This window comes from Lissotriton helveticus, chromosome 11 (genome assembly GCF_964261635.1).
Source record: "Lissotriton helveticus chromosome 11, aLisHel1.1, whole genome shotgun sequence".
Taxonomy (NCBI): Eukaryota; Metazoa; Chordata; class Amphibia; order Caudata; family Salamandridae; genus Lissotriton; species Lissotriton helveticus.
This window is the reverse complement of record NC_136072.1, coordinates 516,711,219-516,728,058: the sequence shown is the minus strand read 5'-3', so window position 1 is coordinate 516,728,058 and position 16,840 is coordinate 516,711,219. Positions and strand designations below refer to the sequence as shown.

At 42.1% G+C, this 16,840-nt stretch overlaps 1 protein-coding gene across 1 annotated transcript in view; it reads left to right on the top strand.

The window, feature by feature from the left end:
- The window catches only part of UNC5D (unc-5 netrin receptor D), a 1,369,357-nt gene that overhangs the window by 1,256,857 nt on the left and 95,660 nt on the right, over window positions 1–16,840 (top strand). The gene's annotated exons all lie outside the window — the stretch shown is intronic.

Here is a 16,840-nt window from a genome sequence, read left to right as displayed (position 1 = left end):
GTAAGTACTGATACAGTGGAATGTGATATGTACTAAGCACAGTAAATACCTCCAATTCCAATTTTCATATAGAACTGACCTGTGCAATTTACAACATGTGTCTTTGGATGTAGATTTCAGCAAGTTTGATTTGCTGAAATTGCAATGTCCAATTGCACAATTGCAGCCACTGTTTTAAATACCTCATTCTTCAGTATAATGCTGTAGTAGAAGTAGTAATAGTAGTAGTAGTATTTTATTCGATCAATATATGGTCATTTCAATACAACTACATATACATAAAACATTTAAATGCATACAATATAGATAGACCAAATGTGACAATATTTGAAATGTTTTAAAACAGTGATACAGTGTGAATCAATACACACAAGGGGGCAGATTTATGAGGCCCTTGCGCCACGTTTACGCCGCTATTGCGTCACGCAAGGCGGCGTAAACGTGGCGCATCCCTACGAACGATTTACAACGTGACGCATCTAGGCAGATGCGTCACGTTGTAAAGCCCTGCGCCGCCTGTGGGCGTTCCGGCGCAGGGTTGGCGTTCCGGGGCAGGTGCGCCTCGCAAAAGTGGCTGAGTGAAATCTATAAGATTTCACTCAGTCACTTTCAGGCCAATGCTGCGTCAAAAGCCTGCGCCTGCTTGAAGCAGGCGTAGGTCTTGACGCAGCATTGTTAAAATGGGGCACCCCTTGAGCCCTGCTGGAGCTGCGTCTCCAGCAATGCGCCACCTTTAAGGCACAGATGCGTCACGCATCTGTGCCGTTTTTGCCCCATGGTGCGCCGCATTATAAATGCGGCGCACCATGGGTGGCGGAGCTGTGGCGCACTGTGGCGCACATTAACTGGCGCATCCCTGGCGATGCGCCAGTTAACATAAATCTGCCCCAAGGAGATTATAGTGAGCATTTGAAAATGCTATAATAACTGTAGTAACTCATTTTTTCCAGCAATCAGGGAAAAGGTTTCAAGGACAATCGTCAACCTTAGTGAAAATATTACTATCTTGAATGTATATCGAAACCAGCGAGCAGCTAATAAATGTCCATTCCTATGAAAAATTACAAAACTATTTCATAAATTAGAATACCACATGGGATTAAAATACAGAATACATAAAACCACAATCTTATTCCATTGCATTGGAATCTCGTAATGGCATAAACCGTAAACCCAGTTATTGGTTGTCAGTTATCAAAGACGTTGTATTTCATTGTTATGTTATGTTATTTATTTTTGTATCGCGCACAGCTGCCCCAGCAAAGGGGCGTCCTGGCGCTTGAACAGGTACTGAAACATAACACCTAACAGAAGAGAGAGCCCTAGACAGATACAGGGAACAAAAAAGTCTTAATCGCGCGTCTAAAAACAGTGAGATTATTCAGCTCACGGATATGCACCGGGAGGGCGTTCCACAAACCAGCGGCAAGTACTTGAAAAGAGCGGCCGCCCATCCTGCTAAGTTTGTACCGGGGGCAGACTGCAAGATGCAACGCCTCCGATCTCAACGACCTCAGCGGGATATAGGGCAGGAGCAGGTTGGCGAGTGCCGGCGGCGAAGAGAACTTCAAGATTTTAAAAGCCAGGCATAGCGACTTGAACTTAATTCTCTGCCTAACCGGCAGCCAGTATAAAGCAGAAATTGTGCTAGACACTGAGCAGAATTTAGGAAGGCCAACAATGGCCCGGGCCGCAGCATTCTGCACCCTTTGTAGTCTGGATGCCTCCGCCTGATTAATCCCTAACAGCAGCGCACTGCCGTAGTCCAGCCGAGATAGAACCGTGGCTTGGACCACGAGCTGTCGGATACGCCATGCATACATTAGATATCTAGAAATGGAGAACGAAGCGATTCAGTATTTTCTGATCAAAAAATACATATAGCGTCTTTATATAAATTTATGGATAAAAGCCAACCAATTGGCTTTACCCACTTGCTCATAGTTTTCATGTAAGCAGGACAAAATAACATAAAACGCTCAATAGATTCCAAGGTCTGATTAGAGCCCAGGCAACCTAGTGAAGCGGAACTATGTGTCTATTTTGGTTTTACTGGAAAAGTTCCATATCTAAATTTCAAAAACTATGTCCCAGCTACAATGGATTCTTTACAATCTTAAAAAGGTTCATGAGTTAAAGCACATTTAAACTCTACAAAATAGTTTGTTAAAGTGCCATGTATCATAGAAAACAACCAATTATGCAAGGTAAAGACCCAGTACCTCGACTTCAGTTTTGCCATCATGCCTTTATTCAAGTTTTCTGGGTTGACAAAGACTTCTACTACGCCGAGGTTGAGCAACCATGTCTTAACATTCCTAAGCCATGGCCTCAATGTCCTTTTGTCCATTGTTTTGACCTCTAGGGCAGGTTGTTTAATGGGGATCTGCGATTCCCCTGTCCAGATCTTAACCCATTAGACTAATGGCTTGAAAGCAGCAATGGGAGTTATATTTGTTATACCTAGGTCAAGGCGCATTGGTACAAGTGAAGCACTCTTTGGCATTGCAAGTATTGCCCTAATAAACTTGTTTCTGTTATTTCGAGATCGCTGCTTTGATCTGTCCCCAGAGTTATTTTGCATATAGGGAAGCACCAAGGTCTCTGACACAATATATATCTAGCATAGGGGCTGTTTGCCGGTAAATAGATTTTTTTATTTTCTTTACAAGTGTAGACTCTATGCTCCCACCTGCTGCGATATTAATCCAGGTTGAGAGTCCACCTGATGGGCGGCCTTCCTTAGGGCTCGGTACAATACAGTTGAGACTTACGAACCCTTCTAAGAATAGTTCCTTTGTGCACCATGTTTCCTGCAACATTATGATATCATACTTTTGGACTGTTTTAACCCAGTCTGTGGAGCATAGTTTAGAGGCTAAGCCTGCAACGTCCCAATTAAGCACCTGCAAATTTAAATCATCTATTTCAGGGGTAGTAACAACAGGGGGGTCTAACAAAGGTCCAGTGATAATAGGTGCAGCTGGTTTTGGAAAAGAAGACAGTCAATCCATATTGTCTAAACCAGACAAAGCAGAGAACCTTTTATACATAGTGTGGGGGGATAGCATAGATGTTTAGGTCCAGGGTTGGTTTATAGAAAAAACCTAACGGAAGTGGCCACATGAGGGTTGGGGGTTATTATTACATTCCTGTGCTGGCAATAATGATTTAACCAGTAATTGTTGTCTAAAATTAATAACAATGCAATCCCCTTTGATGTTCTGTTGTGAGGGTCCTACCCAGCCCACCCTGCGCACCATTAGTATCTCACTGACATTTGTCACCCTTAGGCCTTTGTGCTTAACTAGCGAATTGGCACCTTTATTCCACAGTTATTCCCAGGTCTCAATTAGTTTTTTTCTTAAAGAGGGAACGCCTGCTAAGACTAAAACATAGGGACATGCTGCAAGTGGTAAGTTAAGAACATCACTCCTGGGCTCTAGGAGCGGCCCTATGTCATGGTTGTCTGTAATAGAAGTGGCGCTCAAGATGTTGGGCCGCAAGGGGACCAACATTGTAGGGTTATTGGTGACAGGAGGATTGGCTAGAGGAGTATTGTAATGCAGGCTGCTGATATTGTTAGTGTGCACTGCACATAGTGAGATATTCTCACTGGGGATAGATTTAGGGGGTAGACTTTCTTTTGCTATACCACACATTGTACTATCATTTTTAAGAGGGGAGGATATAAAATGTACAATCTGCTGTTGCGTATTTAAGTTTGCTATGCCAGAAGGTTTTAGATTCTGACCCCCCCCCTGATTTGGTTATGACTTTCATATGCCACGTCCACTAGTGTCAGTTAAAATTTCACCAGGCCTGGTACAAGTTGGCGGGGCTAGTGTATGCACAGTTTGCGTGTGAATAGAGTGAGTTTGAGCTTCTGGTGGAGTCAGACTAACAATGGTGTCAGTTGTGGCAACGGTAGGCTCCATATTTAATATGGTCACCGGGGCAGCCGTGCCTTGTATCCATGAACTCAGGGCTGTACAATGTGGTTTGGAGCGTGATGGTTGTTTCCTCTTGGAACTGATTGGTTTGGCCAAAGTTCTTTTTCTTATAGCCCCTGTTGTTGGATCTCGGGAGACATCTTTATTTGGAACAATATCCTTTGTGGGGATCATGGTTTGATTTTCCGTGAAGGCTTCATTGTCCTTATCCCCCTCATTGTTTACCAACTCACAACCACCTTTCTGGGTTAATGAATGTCTGTTGGTGTTAACAATTATATTTGGCGTTAGAGGTGGGCCAATACAGTCCTCCTGCTCCTCCCCTTCCATCATAGTGGGTCTAGGTGCTAACAGTCCCAGGGATAGTCGCCTTTCTGTTAACTCAATTTCTGTTGAGACGATGTTAACTGCCCTTTCTAACATGCTGTCTATAGTAGTTGTGGCGGTAGGACAAGAGATTGGTGTGGTGGTGAGTTTCCCCATATCGCAATTTCTATTTAGCACTCACCTCGGTCCGGCAACACAACTGCTTTGGCAACACCTCTCAGGGGGGTGGCCCAGCAGGCCTCTTCTGGCCTATGATGGGAGCAGGCAAGCTTGCCCTTGGCCCGGGCGCGGCCCGGGCGCAGCCCGGTTGCGGCCTGGGCACGCCCACGCGTGTACCGGGCCGCGGGACACTGGTGGTGCTTTTGTTGTGCCTCCTGGTGCAACCGCGGCGTCACTGGGAGCGTGGGCTCAGGGGATTCTGGGGAATGTAGTTCCCCGGTCGGCCATTTCCCTCACGGCGCTGGATTGCGGCGATAGAAATGGAAAGCCATTCTTCTCACGGCAGAAGTGCTGAACAAGCTGGCCCTTCCCCTCACGGCAGCAGTCGACACTGCAGGCTTGTGTCTTTTTAATTCTGCTGTTGGATGTTTTGGAAGCTAGTGTGTTTCACTCATCTATGTTGAATCATCTTAGATGTGATGGCCATAAAAGAGTTACCTTTCTTTCTATTATATCAAGTCAGCATCTCAATTACTTGGCCTGTAATTTTCAAATCTGTATTGTTTTGCATATGTGTACACACTTATAGCTATAATTTGACTAAGATGTTTGGCTTAGTAGAGATAGATGTCTGATTTGTTCGTGCAACACATAAAATGGGCATTGTGTGTTGTGTTAAAACAAATATATTTCTCTTGGTGATGTGTTCCCCTTAAACGTCTGTATTTGTTATGATGTGAAGGATGTCTGGACACTAGAATATTTAGTTCTTTAGTTCTAGCCTAAGTGATCACTTTTCTAGGTTGTGCACAATTGTTTGTTGGTCTATCCAGGCTCCTTAACTATCTGGGTAGCCAGGTCGAACATTTAAAGGCTATCTTATCAATAGGTAGGGTGACGTTTGAGCCAAAGAGTAGTACAACTCAATAATCGCAAATACAATTAAGATGGGAATATTTAGGCAGAGAAGTTATTTAATGAATACGAACAGCACTTTTCAAAATATATATACTGTAAAAATAGTCACGAAGAAATAGAAAGTATAGCAATTTATATGAAGCATCAATATAGATATATATATATATCTATATATATATAGATATATATATATATATATATGGAGAGCACGGGACTCACGTCTGAGCATACCCGTCCCACTGGGAGTGGCAAATGCAAAAAGAACTATTGATGGACAGAATGCAGAACAATGTCATACATTCACCCCAGTACAGAGATCTGGCCCTAAATCCATCGTTTTTTTGCTCACCATGCCATTCCTGTTTGGACCAAGCCATATTCAAATCAGTCTTGACCCTGTGCCCAATGGGAACAGTCCAGCCCGAACTGCCAGGCCAGGTCCTCCCTGGACTGGAAACAAGCATCCTAGGACTGGTTTCGGGGTTTCCCCCCTTTTCAGCCAGAATAGCTTAATTTCAGTGGCATGGAGAGCACGGGACTCACGTGTGAGCAAACCCGTCCCATTTGGAGTGGCAAATGGAAAAAGAACTATTGACGGACAGAATGCAGAACAATGTCATACATTCACCCCAGTACAGAGATCTGGCCCTAAATCCATTGTTTTATTGCTCACCATCCATTCCTGTTTGGACCTAGCCATATGCAAATCAGTCTTGACCCTGTGCCCAATGGGAACAGTCCAGCCCGAACTGCCATTGTGCAAAGTTTTATTCATGTAAAATAGGCAATATTTAAGCTTTCCTTATATCCCTGTAAAAAGGGCGCACAAAAAAAGACATGCATAGTACTTTGGTTTGAGAGGTTATCGCAGGGGCATTTGATTAAAACGTCCGACTTATCATTGATGATAGGAAATGTCATCAGACGATGGGATACATCCACCCTGAAGTGAGTTAAAGCAAACCTATGTTGAGGATGATGTGCAAATTTAAGATATGGTTGAATGTCATAAGTAACCAGCATCATCTGAATCATAACAGCACTGGGTTTAGTGAACTCAGTGGTCAATCTAAGATCCTCTATCTTGCAAGGGGAAGCCTTCTTTAACTCTTTCCTGCTAATACACTCTAAAGTGTCAGGACGATCAAAATATACAGCATGCACCAGATCAGTACAAAAGTGCTAAATAGAATTCAACCATGGAATTTGTGCAGACGAACTAAGGCAATCACTGATAACCTAGCGATTTAGTAAAGTATCATCACAGGGCTGAATTCTAGCTTTGTCTGGTATAAATGGAGTCCCAAGTTCCAAATGAAAAAAAAACAAGGAGCCACTCTTGGGGATGGAATGGAGTTTTCTAAGAAAGTTATTCTCCAACATTTGGAGAGGTTGAATGTTACTTTATCCCCAAACTGCCACCCCATACAAAACTGTCGACATACACTTTGCTTTATAAATAGTTAACATTTCACACAAGGGCTTCTTAGCGAGTTTAGTTGTGAAGTTAGTCAGCGCTGTAATGGCTTTCATAAAAAGTAGCTTCCTGGAACCAATTGCCTGTTTCCAAGAACCAGACTTCTCGAACGGATCACCCAAATAGGAAAATGAGGAGGTAAAATTAACGTTAGTGCCACCTATCATAAGACTGCAACAATTCAACGACCTCCCTCCACATTTCATTACAAATGTTTTGTCCAAGTTAACTAAAATACCTAAATCCTTCATGTAATTGACGAAGTGTGTAAGTAGTTGTTGTAGACCCAGGGAAGTATGGGCCATGAGCACGACATCATCGGCATAGAGGAGGGCTGGAATTAGTCATTGGCAGATTTGTGGTAGGTCCCTACAGTGTTCTACCAAAATGGTGTCCAAATTGTTGATATGTAGAGTAAACAGAAAGGGAGAAAGGACACAACGCTGTGTAACTCCCCTCTCTATGCCGAACGAGTACGTACATTTTTCATTTACCCCATACTGTAGCCTGGCCCTACTCCCCGAGAATAGTTTTCTCAGAAATTGTATTATAGGAGGGTCAACACCAACTCAGTCATGGTTAGCCACAATTTGTTATGTATAACACAGTCAGATGTGCTGGATAGGTCAACAGAGGCTAAAACACATGACCCTTCTTAACTAGGGTAAACTTTCCTACTAAAAGGTTGAGATTTAGTCCTTGTTCAATCGTGCCTAGACAACTACGGAACCCATATTGGAGATCTGCAAGAATCTCATTTTTAACTGCCCACTCTTCTAATCTATTCAATATAGGGTATCCACGATTTCCACAAGAGAGTCAAACAGCGAGATGAGTCGATAACAAGCTATATTAGACCGGTCATCCTTCTTATTGATGGGAGCAATTACTGACTCGGACCAGGTGTGCAAAAAGCCAGCACTATAACATGTCCCCAGCACCATGGTCAAAAGGGACCCCAAAGTGGAATATTTACCTTAAAAAGATTGACAGGAATTCCATCTGGGCCAGTGCTTTCCCACCCTTACTGGCTATAAGGGCTCTATTGACCTCATCTAGTGAGAACGAAAGACTAGAACGTCTGCACGAGGCGTCCACAATGGTGATGGCATAACCAACAGAAGTTATCACTCCCAACGCTGTGCTGGGATTTTAGTATGTCTTGGTAAGGTGGGCCACCCAATTGGTTTCTGAAAAAACAGCTCTCTCGTCTCTTAAGAATGGTCTATTTATTACACACTAAGATGCTGTGCTATCTTTGTTTAGACTTGCTTCCATAAGAGATCCCAGACTTCATCCCTTAAATCTTTTTTTCTGCTTTTTAGACGTAGTTTATATTCAAGTCTACATGTCTACACTTTCAGCATACACCTTGGGGAATAATGGAGAGCAGTCATAAGTTGCCCTGGAACATTTGGAATTAAACCAGCCTTGTTTGCTATGGCTGGCGTCTGGTGTCAGTTAAGCAATCCGTAAACACCTTGTTAATAGTTAGGAAAGCATTTACAATGTCACTAGTGTCAGACACCTCATCCAGAAAGGTCTCAAAAGCCTCTCTCTGGTTATTAACTAACTCTCTAGGAAACTATCCAGAGCCGCATAATCAGATTATTATGGGTTGCTATCTCAATATCTCAATATTATCTGCAACATGTTAAATATCCCCACCCCCCAGCTCATCAAACCACTAAAATTAAGATTTGTGCTCTGTGGAAAGTGGTCACTTCAATGGATGGTATGTTGGGTAACTCTGAGCCCTTCTTCACACTCTGCAAGGGGTGCCCCGTCTTTTTACGTAAAGCCACTGCTAGTGATTTTGTGATTTGAGCAATATTATTTTACAGGACACTGTTGGACATAAATGCTGGAGAAATAGAAGTAAAATGGAAAAAGAGACAGGCTATGGGGTTTTCCTCACTTTTTTTCTCTCAGGGCAGCAGCCGCATTTATCGTTCGCACCACCATTTCCAACCAAAAGGTCATCTTGATGTATGTTTCTTCCAAATATGTATCCATCTTCGGAATAAATATTGCAAAACCAATGCATATAATTTTTACAATCATCCATAATCATGAAAAAGAGACAATGAAGAGGCCCCAAATACATTTTTAAGGGGATACCTTTATTCATCATCCATGAGTGTAACTCCAGCAACCCAAAAACTATAAAATCTGACACCAAACGTTACCTTGGTAAAGGGCTCTTGGTGGGAAAACCTCTCGAATATACAAGGTAGGGAAACCAAATTTAGGCCTTTCTCATCTTAGGGTACACAAGCCATCTTGTGAAGGTGAAACAGTTTTGTCATTGAGGGGGGGGAGTGGTGGATCAGGGCCTCTCAAACTGTGTAAAAAAGGGAACATTACAAAGGAACCTCTAGGCAGGGCTTTAAGTGGGATGAAAAAACTAGGGGGGGGGGTCTCTCAAAGGGGCGTGGCCAATGTAATTAAGGACGTGGCTTAAAACACGTAGGCTAAAAATCTGTGCTTAGCATAGTGTGCTGACCGGCTTGTATTTTGCTGTTTCTGTCATTGCATCAAGATATATGATACAACAAGTAACATTATACCTACAACAAGTCAGGAATATTGGCTTTGTCAATGGTTGTTAGTTGCATAACATAAATAAGCAGCAACTATGGCTTGTATATAATATTGAAAATGCTTCCACTTAAAGCCCTGGTGACACCAAGACAATGTTGCTGCTCCTGAGTTTCAAAAAGAGAAGGGAAATCCAGAGAGAAAACAACTCTTTCAAGGATTTCCCTCCCCTACAACGCTCACCTGGCATGATGTCATGTCATAACTTCTCCACCAGTGAGAAGCGAGCAGTGTGAGCAGTGCACATGAAGTGCCTGCTGTCACTGAAGTCCACCTGTGCCAGGGCACAAGACAGAGTCCGATTCAGACTCGTTTTGAGGCACCAGGTCTGAGCCAGTGCTCAGACACGGTGAGATCCAGCCCACTTAAAGCCCTGCCTCCAGGACAAAGGTAAAAACGTCAGGGGAAACTCGCCACACTGAAAGTGGCTTTCATTCATACAAATGGGTAGACAGATCAGTAGATGGTTGGGTCGGTAGGGAGAAGGGTGTGTACATTTGAGGAATACCAGTGATAAAGGGAGAAACATATATGTACAGGGGACGTTATGTGGCCATATGACAGACATGTAGACAAAATAGTGGTAGACGCTTAAATGTGTAGGTGTCTAACTAAGCAAATGGGTAGCCACGTGGGTTGTTGCTTCTCGGATAGGTTAATACCAGGCAGGTAGATACGCTGTCTACATAAAAACGGGGGTAGAAGAGGATAAATGAATAATTGACTGGAATAGGCAGACTGGCAAACGCACAGAAAGATACACTGAAGGGTATGTATTTGTCTGCTCACAAACTTTGAGCCAGTATTTACAGGCATGGCCACACCAGTTCGGAATGATATAGCAGTTTCAGGTGTAGTGCCGCCATTTTCTTTGTTTACCGCCATTATGTACTGTCTTTCCCTTCACAGCCACCACTTGTTTTCTGTGCCCGCATCCCACTGAACAACTCGCGAGCTCTTCTCAGCTAGTTTTCTTGGTCTGTTTTGCATGCCAGCCTGTCTCTTTAATGTAGAACATGATCTTGCAATGATTGCTTTTACAGCCTCTTCGACGGAAGTGTCTCCGACTTGGCAGCCCGCATGCCGCTCTCTCTCTGTCTTAAGAGAACGTCGGGGAGCGATTAAAGGAAGCCGTCATACCCCCGAATATTTCCCTCTGTTAATCTTTATGGTTTATTGAGGCTTGCTTGTACTCGGTGCAATGTCAGTGCCAGGCCCCCGAGCAGCGATTTAGTTTTATTATTTTTTTTCAAATATATTTTTATCGCGGATTTTAGTACAAGTGAAAGTTGACAATGCTCTTGACTGCACTCGTATTAGTTATTCAGCCGCCTTTCTTTGTTCTGAGTATTCAAACAATATGTTGAAGGAGCCTCATTGGTGAAGAGAAACTGTAGCAGAAAGTAGCAAATCTTGTGATGAAGTGAAAATGAATCACTGTGACCGACATGATTGAAAATATATTAATTAACTGTCCATAAATCCATAGTCACTGGAAGTAAGGATTCAGAGAGAGGGGTGGGCATCCAAAAAATACATGCTGGTTTTCAGAAAAAGAATGAACAATAAGGATGCTTCTAAATGTTGTTATTATTTTAACACATTATCACATTTGCTGTAACTTCAAAACAGAAGTAAAAATGCTAGGCTGTCATCGGACAAATCGCTGCTTATTCTTATAACCTACAGATAGCTGTTTGGTCTTCTGTCTCTGACTACAAAGTGAGATGATTTTGTAAAATGAGCTATATGACCATCTTGCTGGGGTACAGAAAGTGTGAAAGAAAAGGTGGTTGGATGTCAATTTTTTCTATCAGACTACACAGTCTAAATATCTTAAACAAACTGTGCACATATTTCAAACTATATCAGCAGTCAGGAAAGGATAACTAAAGCTAATTTTCTTGTAAATGTGAAGGATGATGCAAACAAAGATTTTACCAGGATGAAACAAATCAAGACACTGCCTGGTGATGTACAAGTAATAAATATTTGGTGAAACCTGCTGTTCACACATAGTTTGTGTGCTATATAGTTTAATAAGTAAAAATGTACATCTGAGCAAATGTAGCAGCCATTTCCATGGAAAACGTGCAGTCGTTCAATGGCAATATGCAATCACAGCATGCTTTAGTAATACGGTTGCAATGGTGTCAAAATGTACCATAGGCTAAATACCACACCCTTTCCACTCTCTTGCTGCATGGATGTCGTTCATTGGCATCCTTTGTTCTTTGTGTGATGCAGTAGCAGCTGGTGTCATGGCAGAGTGGTGAGGCGGGGGGACTCAATGACGATGTCGAAAATACATTTAAGAAAGAAAACAAATAATTTACTTGCCGGGTGCTGCATCACCTCACTGCTGCTCTTCTCTGGCTCCACACAGGCTACAGCATAAAAGCAGCATTAGGATTGGCATGAGTGGTCTGGATGTACGCTCCCAGAGTGTGCATGTCGATTTGGCCATCCTAAGACAAACAGCCAAACTCACATGCGCACAAACCCCCAGGGCAACCACTCCCCCTCCGTGACTGTAATCCCCATGGCCCCACCCCCAAGACTCGGCCCTTAGAACTTGAAAAATAAAACGATAATAAACCCGTTTTATTTTTCAACTTTTGAGGCTGCTGGCAGGGGGGGGGCCATGCACCTCCGCCATAACGGAGAAGCCACTGCTGGTGTGACACTCACATTTTTGACAATCCCCATAACTTCAGTGTTGTAACATTGCTGACCGCACCTACACTAAAATTTCTTCCAGCATCACTGATACATACATGAAAATGTAAAGTTATGCGAACAGCATTGTGGGCAGTATGGGCTGCACCAGTATATTTAATTCTCAGATGTATATAGTGAGGATGCTCAACTTTACGGGACCCCACCGCTAAGATTTCACATATACAAGAGAAAAGATTTTCTCTCTAAATTGATTCCTTCACCAATTATGCTCAAGCATGTAATTAAACATCTTTCATTTGTAAGCTACACATAATATTATAGTATCCACAAAATCAAGAAATATAGAGCGCAAGGAATCTTGAGATTTCTTTTTTCAATTATTCTTTATTTGTAGTCAAATGCATCATCCCAGCCAACGCGTTTCGTCCAACGTGTACTTCCTCAGGGTTGGAATTGTCTTTATAGAAGATCACCAAGATGCTATTTCTGTAAACAGATATGATATAAATACATAGGCAATGATCGTAGCGTAAGTTCGGTAAAATCATGACAGACTTAATGCATTCGATCCATATCGAAATTGTCTTATTGAAGATCACCCAGATGATTATTCGGTTAACAGATGTAATGTCAGTACACTGGTAATCACTGTTGCATCCGTTCGGTTACAATCTTAAAAGGATTATTGCCTTCTCAGTACTAGTGTGTTATCCTGTCAGGTATACAAGGCCGTCTGTCTTCAGACACCTAGAACAATAACAGGCCTTTATTGATTGCTGCATTAGCCACCAGAAGAATTGACCCGCTCACGTTTCAAAAGGGATATTCATGACCTACCTTAAATTGCATGCAGAATTTGTACTTATTGCTAGGCCTGGGCAAGCTTTCCATTACACCAGAACAATCTAGCGCAGTTTTGGTAATTTCATGGTATGCTTGCATGAAATTACCAAAATGATGCCACATGGTGTGATTACACACTGTTCACGGCATAGATTGAACGAGAGCACACTGGAACAACACAACGCATAGAATGTGAGCACGAGCTGTCTGTGGGAAATGCATTTTCACATCCAAAATGGACCCAAGGAGGTGTTTCACGCAAAGAAATAACGCCAAATGCTGCTTTTGCATTTCACATAATTTTCTTGAAATTTAGCATATTTACTCAAAATATAATTATGTCAATTTCCCCCGGCCCTACCTATTGTCAGTAGCAAATAATAACAGAGACAAAGTTGGCTCTCTGCTCTGAATCTGAAAGACCTTACTTCACTTGCATCACCCCATCACCAAATTCTTTTGTATATTTAGGAACACCAAATCTAGCTTTCTAGACCCATACTGCCCACTCGACAAAGTGTGGCCGGCCCTAGATAATCCCGCAAAATAAATTCCCTTCATATCAGAGGAAGTATTCAAGGCTGCCACATAAGCAGCGATACTATCTCACTTCATTTGACATAATGCACTGCAGGCTGGCATGTCTGAGATCCAATAGAAATGAAAACTGTCACTCATGCAGGAGACATCTCGTTAAAGACCTTTGAAAATGGGATAGTATGCAAGTGCTAAGAGAGCTCCACTTGACCGCTCCCCCTTTTTTTAGATTTGTAAAATACGACAAGCATGCAAGATCAAAAGCCTCATTATCTGGTCATGTGATTAGAGATTCATGTGGCAACGGCTCGTGAGTCCTTTAAAACACCATTAAGAGTCAGGAACGCTAAGATGCAGGGTTGCTGGGATACCTGTAGGTGTCATCACAAACTAGATCCCTTGAAGAAGTAAGTGCCTTACGCCCACGACACCACACGCTTAGAATGACCGAATTGTATATTCTATTGCAAATCACACCAATTGCATTTCTTTGTCCAGTGTTTGCTTACAGGGACCGTCTACCTCGCAAAACCCTATGAAGTCTAATTAATATATATTTAAACAAAAAGAAGGGGGGACCCAGGAGCTATTCAAGGTCCAGTGTCCATGCTCCTCAAATCGATACCAAACCAACTGAGGACACTGTTCCTCAGACGCTGGGTGCAATTAGTCATCCAGAGCGTCAGGGTGCAAAAAGTCACCCATATATCAAAAAAGAAAAGGGAAAAGAAGAACAAAGTATAACCTAGGTGCAAAAGGGCCCACCCAAAAACAAAAAGGTGAAAAGAACATATTTTGTCCTTTGTTGCCCTCACACACCCCTGGGGGTGTCATGCTTCATCATCGGGCGTTTGCTCCTCGTAGGGCCGGCGCTGCAATTCCCTACGGGTCTCCCGAAGGGTCTCTTTATCGGAGATCTTTTTAGGACAGCCGGATGGTGTGTGCGGGGTAGGTGCAGGGGTCCAAAGAGGGTAAATTTAGAGGGTATTTTATTTGATCTCACGTGCACTTTAAATTTATAGTATTGGTCCTGACGAAGCGCCAATGACCCTTATGGCGAGGTGGGCGCGAAACATGTTGACCCATGATTTTCTTGACACCTGGGGTCAGTGTGCCTACAGGAACAAGATTTTATTTAGCAGTTATGTCTGCTGAGGGGATATAAATTACACATTTGCTGCATTTTTACCCCCAATTTTCACTTGCACGCACTTCTTTTACCCTCTTTGGACCCCTGCACCTACCCCGCACACCCGCATGCACCATCTGGCTGTCCTAAAAAGATCTCCGATAAAGAGACCCTTCGGGGGACCCGTAGGGAATTGCAGCGCCGGCCCTACGAGGAGCAAACGCCCGATGATGAAGCATGACACCCCCAGGGGTGTGTGAGGGCAACAAAGGACAAAATATGTTCTTTTCACCTTTTTGTTTTTGGGTGGGCCCTTTTGCACCTAGGTTATACTTTGTTCTTCTTTTCCCTTTTCTTTTTTGATATATGGGTGACTTTTTGCACCCTGACGCTCTGGATGACTAATTGCACCCAGCGTCTGAGGAACAGTGTCCTCAGTTGGTTTGGTATTAATTAATATATATGCCATGTAGGTACATTTTGAGTAATTTTCACAAAACATAATTTTACAACTCCTTTTAAGATTTTTAATTATGATTTTTGTTGGTTAGTGTGAAAGTAAAATTAGTTAGATACTGATAACAATCTTTGGTATGTGTTTGGGTATTCATGGGTGTGCCAAGGACTTTGATGTTTGTCATAGAGCTGGGTGATAAATTGCTCAATAGCCTGGACTATGCAGATTGTATTCTAGACACCTTTGCTAGCCAGGTAAGTAGCCGTAATATGATGTTTTATGCGTGTGAGTGTGGAATGTTTAATGTAATATGTTCAGACTGGTGCTAAGATGTTTGGTAGAGTGATATTGAGATTGGCAGCACCTTTTCAACTATATAATTCCGTGTTATACATGTGAAGTTGCCAGCTGGCCAGTCTGTTGTGTTTTTCAGGATGGCGAATCAGTCGTGCATTTGGAAAGGTGATAATAACTATTTTAGGTGGAAAGTGCTTATTGGTATCCAATGGCCGCAAACTATAAAAACCTGTGTGTTGAGTGATCATGGCAGGTGTTGTCTATTGTGTATTTATTGGGTGGTTGTGTAGCATGTCTTGGGTTTGGGTGAAGTGTGGTGAGTTCTGTCCGTTGAGCAGTGATTGGGTGGATGGGCCGTGTAGCTTGGATGAGGGTGACTGTAGGATCACGGTACTTAGGCAAGAAAGCATAGAAGAAGCAAGGTGGTGGTAGGATAGAGGAGATAGATGGAGAGAAAGAGTGAGAGAGATTGAGAGAGAGAGAGAGAGAGAGAGAGAGAAAGAGAGAGTGAAAGAGAAAAAAGAGAGGTAAATGGACTGTGTGTCTGTGTCTGTGACTGCTACTTCAGAATAAATATACATATTTACAATATTTTACACCACAACAATGTATGCACAGATTACCATGAATACTTTACTCAGAATTTGATTGCAGAACGAGATTACTCAGATTATCTGACGTCAAACTCAATGGCAGAAGAATAGTTTACTTTAGCCTGCATTAGATTACAAAAAGTGCTTGCTCTCATTACATTACCCTGTATCTCCTTGTAGGATAGCTTGTTATATTTACCCAGTACTCAGGTACATATTACTGTGACGTACTATACATTGGAATATTGAAGTTGGTAATACTAGTATATTTTGATTGAATTAATCTAACACAATTGTCTACTTAAATTGCTTTATCTCTGCAATTTCTGTGTATATTTGTACTAGTTTTAATTGCACGAGGATTGCAGTGCAATATTATGATTTATTCATTCAGTATTTGATAAGATAACTCAGATCACTTTTCATTGTTTAGGATTATAAAAGCAGACTGCTCTGATTAGGATGTCCTGCATTAGAATGTGGAAACGTGCTCTAATTTATTTACCCTGTATTAAATTACAGAATATTACAATTAGCATTACCTAAATAAATAGCAGGACATTACTCTGATTACCTTACCTTGTTTTATATGATAGCGAGTGGTACATCATTACACTGTCCTGAATTAGATTAAAGAAATTAGTACTTCCATTACTGTATCATGCATTTGATCATAAAATAAGAATATCCTGATTATATTATCATCTTTGTTTGCTCATCAAGAGCATTCTGATTGCTTTATATTTTGCTGGATTACAGAAGACAAATATTAGAGTGATTTATCCTGCATTACATTACATTATAGTACGTACCTTGCTTGCTCACCATGTCTGAATACTCTGTTTTCAAATCTATTACAAAAGAGTG